The 5,572-nt window shown below is 33.8% G+C and overlaps 1 long non-coding RNA gene across 1 annotated transcript; it reads left to right on the top strand.

The window, feature by feature from the left end:
- The first annotated feature begins 1,041 nt into the window (after window positions 1-1,041).
- On the top strand, window positions 1,042-4,890 carry LOC145053117 (uncharacterized). Its single transcript, XR_013684352.1, has 3 exons — window positions 1,042-1,383; window positions 1,535-4,436; window positions 4,517-4,890. It is a non-coding gene; the product is annotated as an uncharacterized LOC145053117 (long non-coding RNA).
- Window positions 4,891-5,572: the final 682 nt, after the last annotated feature.

The raw sequence follows: 5,572 nt of genomic DNA, 5'->3' as shown, positions 1-5,572 counted from the left end.
TGGCATGTTCAAGAGGATTCTTGTTATATGATCACAAGATTTTCTTTGACACATTTCGACAAACACATGGTGAGTAATTCGATTTTTCAAGCACCAGTTGAGAAAAGAGTGAAACCTATGCCAATAAATGCAGTTAATGGTATATATTGTAATTTTGTCAAGTATTTTTAGAAGGTAATTACTTTTCTAAAAAGATGGTTTATGGAGGATTCCATTAATTTTATTTTAATATTTGCTTGCAGATTAGATACAAAATACCCGAATATTGTACCAATTCCAGGTTATTTATTTGTGAACTGTGTCAAATTCAAATGAAACCGGAAAGGTGGGTTGATCTGTGGTATGTGGGTGATAGAAATGGTTGATTAATGGTGATATCATTAGCATTAGCTAGGAAGGAGTACACTGCAAATTTTGGCAGTGGTGAGGTATAATTATAAATTTGCTTTAGTTTTATCATCTCTATTGTATATTAAATTTTCAAAGAAACGAGCAGTTTAACCGCTAGTTTTAAACAAATTGCATCCTAAAGAACGTCTTCATATTGATAATGATAACAATATATTATTGACATTAACATTACACCTTTTTGTGTTTTACAGTTAACGTAATAACTTTGAGATTTTGAGTTCCGAATGATTTTTCCAACTTTATCATTCAACAATAGAAAAAACAGACCCCTAATCCTTCATATTTTAATATCCTTAGTTAGCTTGTATTAATTACTTATCTGAAATTCGCTTCAACTGCATTTAAGCACACATTTTTTTTCCTCTTGTGAAAATATATAGCAGAAGAAAAACAAAAATATCACACAGCACTTCAATAATTTCTTGATTTTTTTATGTTGATTATCATCCAATCTTCAACTATGTTTGTTAGCTTTTATTACCGTTAGAGCATAACGGTCACTCTTCTAATATTTTAATTGTATTTAAATTAAAATAACACTATCAAGAATATGACCGTTGTGTAACGGTCTAAAAACCAGCAAATTTATTGTTATTTAAATTAAAATAACACTATCAAGAATAGGCTTTGTCTTCAGAGCATACTCTTATCACTTCTCCAAGACTCATCACGTTACTATTTCGTTCCAGTAGTTTATTTTGCTATGGTGTATAGCTGATGCTTAATTTATTTGAAACGACCTGTAGCCTTCGGGTCTATAAATGTATTCAACCTCTTTTCACATTTGATTTTCTTTTGCATAAAAGAAAACCATGGATTTGATTGCCTTAAGTGTAGATCTTCTTGAATTTCTTTCCATCGGTTTTAACTGGGCAAGGAAACCAACGTTAAGGAAAGGAATTTTAGCATGGGCTCAGAAAGTCTCTAAAGAAAACAAGGGCGTAAGCACCGCTAAGGGGGTGACCTCATGAGGTATAAACCAAAATGTCTTCATTTTCAATTTCAAAAACGAAAAAAATTAGAAAGAAATCCTAGACAGGACACTCTAGATCGAACCGGAAACTGGTCATTTCCAGTTAAGTTATATGCCACATCAAGTAGCTGACATTTTGTTTCTTGGCAGATCAAGACGCAACTGCATGCGTCACTTGGAGTCAAAATTGAAGATTGGTGAAGGATTCTCATTCACACTTCTTAAGCGTTCTGATTTTACGCAAGATTTAGAGACCGATGCTATAAAGATTGAATGCAACTCCAAATTGACTGTTGCATATTCTGTTATGAAGGAATGTTTCCTTCTGATTGTTGACAACCGATGATATCTGCAATTTAGTATACAACTGCGGGTAATTTCAAGTCTCACTAAAAATGCCAGTTTGACCTTCAAAACGACGTCCAAACTACTGTGACTAGTCTAAATTGATGATGAAACATTGTTCTACAGTAGAGAGAGGTACCCTCTATATATATAGATGAAGAGATCCGAGTGCGACAACATATCCACATCCAAGTCCCACTTCTAGTGACAGTTTTGGCTGGGTCGAGCTGCTGATTACAGTGGTAATTAACTTGCATCCCATTTCCATTTTTTTTACCAACAATATCATCATTTACAAGGAATACAAAAAAGAGAGAGGGGTATGGGGTGTTTTGGTGAAACTACTTACACAAAATTAATTGTTAAGCAAAACATAACATTCAGATATTTTTTCATAATTACATATTTTTACATTTAGATCAATTTTCATTAGTTAAAAAGCTTTCATTCAGATATGCTTTTTATAGTTAGATAGTATTGTTTAAAATTTTGAATTTAAAGAGAGATGAGTATCAGTTTTTTTGTGTTATTGTTTGTTTAACAAATAGATATTATAAAAGTTCAAAGGATCATATTATATAACCTTGGAAAAGAACAGCCATTTTTTGACATATTAAACTTGTCGTTTCGTGCCGGGTTCCGGACATGTTGAAGCAATAAAGGGGTTAAAACAGAATCGAAATAAAGAAATCGATGTGGATGAATAAAGCGTTATTTTAACAGCAAGAGTTTATTAAAAAGGAAGAGCAACGGTTACAAATTGGATTGTGTACCCAACAATCCCATATTAAACTCCTACCCCATCTTGAACGGTTCTTAATCCATTGAAAACCCAATAACTTGATCTCGCAAGCTAACAAAGAAGAAGATTTCACCTTACACTAAAAAATGAGACCATTCCAATTACAAGTCCAAATAACCCAAAAGAAAGACCTAACAATAGCCTCCAAAGCATCTGTTTTGAAACAACACTTCCTGTTATTACTTCCCACTTCCAGAATATAATCAAAAGAAAGGAGAATGTTATCGAAAGGTAAATCAGACCACCAAACAAGGAGTAGAGCGCACACCTTCCTAACGAAAGAACAATAACAAAACAAGTGTAAGTCGTCCTCATTGCACAAGTTCCACACTGGGCACAAGTTAGACGAGATATGCACCCATCTACGGATTAGATTAGTTCTTGTAGGAAAGTCTTATGCCAAATTGTTGGTGATTTGTTATCATCAATATTTTTTTAAGTGTAATGGGATTACTTTGTTGACCAAAGTGAATCTAGATAAATAATAAAGAAGTAAGGAAGGTGTGGAGTACACACTTGTTTAAGTTTGATCAAGTTTTCAAAGTACACTGTCATTTAGGGGCGAAGCCCCTAAACGAAAGGGGGTCCGGGGGCAGCGCCCCTGGGAGCGGGGTCCAAGGGGCAGAGCCCTGGCTGGTGTTGACAAAGATCATAAATCGACCATTGTTTGTTGCTATATAAAAAAATGCATCAGAAAATCGTATTTTCAGATAATTGACCATTGTTTGACCCTTATCCAAACTTTCATTTTATTTCGGTTTTTATAGTTTATGACAGTTTGATACTGTCATATGACAGTTTTCAGACAAAGATCATAAATTTGGTTTTGGTCTCATTTTTCTGGTACAGACGAAACTATTATCAAAGCATTCTAAATTCTTGTCTCTCTGAGTCTTATCCGATTAAAGAATATTGTGAGTACCACCCAAATGCTTTAATCTGAAAGTGTTTTACACAATTCTCAGAATTTCAAGCCTTATTATACCCCAATTTATAACAAAGATTAAAGCAATTCTGTGATCATTACAAGTGGTGATTTTATGAAGGAAATGAATAGTAAGTTTGAAAAACTGAACAAGTTTGAAGGGCAAGATTTTCGTAGATGACAGAAGAAGATGAAGTTTCTCCTTACCACTCTGAAAGTAGTGTATGTTCTGAGTACACCCATGGCAGTCTTACCAGAATCTGTTGAAGATGAACCTTTGGAGGCAACAAGAAGAAGATCAAAGTGGGAAAATGATGATTACATATGTGGTGGTCATATTCTCAATGGTATGTCTGACTCTATTTTTAATATCTATCAAAATTTCGAATCTGCAAAAGAACTTTGGGATTCTCTTGAATCCAAGTATATGGCTGAAGATGCTTCTAGCAAGAAGTTTCTTGTCAGTAACTTTACGGGTTACAAGATGATTGACTCCAGGCCTGTTATGGAAAAATACCATGAAATGTTAAGGATCCTGGGACAGTTTCCTCAACACAATCTAAAAATGGATGAAGCCATTGTTGTGGCTGTGATCATTGACAAACTGCCCTCTTCCTAGAAAGATTTTAAACACAATTTGAAACATAACAAAGAGGAATTGACTTTGACTCAACTTGGAAGCTATTTACGGATTGAAGTGTCCTTAAGGACTCAAGAACTTGATAACAATCCTAAAGGCAAGAACCAAGTTGGTTCCTCTTCTGTGAACATGGTGGCTGGAAACGGATCAAAGAATCAAAAGAAGTCTAATGGAGAAAGGAAGTTTAAAAGAAAGGATGACAAGTCTTCCAACAAGAAGGCTAAAGTGGTGTGTTGGAATTGAAACAAACTGGGTCTCTTGAAGAAAGATTGTTGTTTGCATAAAGTGAACAAGGATGGTGCAGGACCAAGTGGATCCATGGATCCAGAAAAACAACAAGGTCAGAATTCTGTTTTCATGCAGAATTTTAACTATATTCAGAATTATATTTCTATGATTTCTGAATCATTTTATTTGTAGGATGATAATGTTGCATGGTGGGTTGATTCGGGAGCAACAAGTCATGTGTGCAAAGATCTATATTGGTTCAAGGACTTTCAACCAATTGATGATGGATCTGTTGTGAAAACGGGAAATGTTGCAATTGAACTCAAGGGCATAGGATCTGTTTTACTTACTTTTACTTCTAGGCAATGTTTGTGTTTGAACAACGTTTTATATGTTCCAGGGATTCATAAGAATCTCGTGTCTGAAATTGTATTAAATAATTGTGGTTACAAACAAGTATTAGAAAGTGACAAGTATATCTTGTCAAGACATGGTTCTTTTATGGGATTTGGATATGTATGTAATGGAATGATTAGACAAAATATTAATTATCTTTTTATTGATAATTTTGTTTGCATGGCTTCTACTAGTACTAGCAATAATTTTAATAAATATGAATTATGGCATGCTAGACTAGGACACATTCATTACAAAAGATTAAAAGACATGTCTAAAATGAGTTTAATTCCAGCTTTTGATATGAAAAATAATGGAAAATGTAAAACATGCATGCTAACTAAAATCACTAGACAACCTTTCAAAGATGTTGTTAGGGAAAGCAAGGTGTTGGATTTAATAGATAGTAATTTATGTGATTTCCATGTAGCACCTTCCCTTGGAAACAAAAAGTATGTTGTTACTTTTATTGATGATGCATCTAGATATTATTACGTCTATTTTCTACATTCTAAGGACGAAGCACTTGATAAATTTAAAATTTATAAACAACAAGTTAAGCTTGATAAAATGAATTAATAAAAGTCTTGCGTACTGATAGAGGTGGTGAGTATTATGATCCAATTTATTTTGAATCAACTGGAATAATACATCAAACCACAGCTCCTTATGCACCACAACAAAATGGTGTAGCTGAAAGGAAGAATAGGACTTTGAAAGAAATGGTTAATTCCATGTTGTCCTATTCTGGATTAAGTGAAGGGTTTTGGGGTGAGGCAATGTTAACTGCATGTTATATCTTGAATAGAACTCCAAATAAAAGGATTAATAATACTCCTTATGAACTTTAGT

This window comes from Lactuca serriola, chromosome 5, assembly GCF_051521515.1.
Source record: "Lactuca serriola cultivar US96UC23 chromosome 5, Lser_US96UC23_V15, whole genome shotgun sequence".
In the NCBI taxonomy this organism is placed as follows: Eukaryota; Viridiplantae; Streptophyta; class Magnoliopsida; order Asterales; family Asteraceae; genus Lactuca; species Lactuca serriola.
Note: the sequence above shows the minus strand (reverse complement) of the source record. Positions and strands in the feature narration are given on the sequence as shown.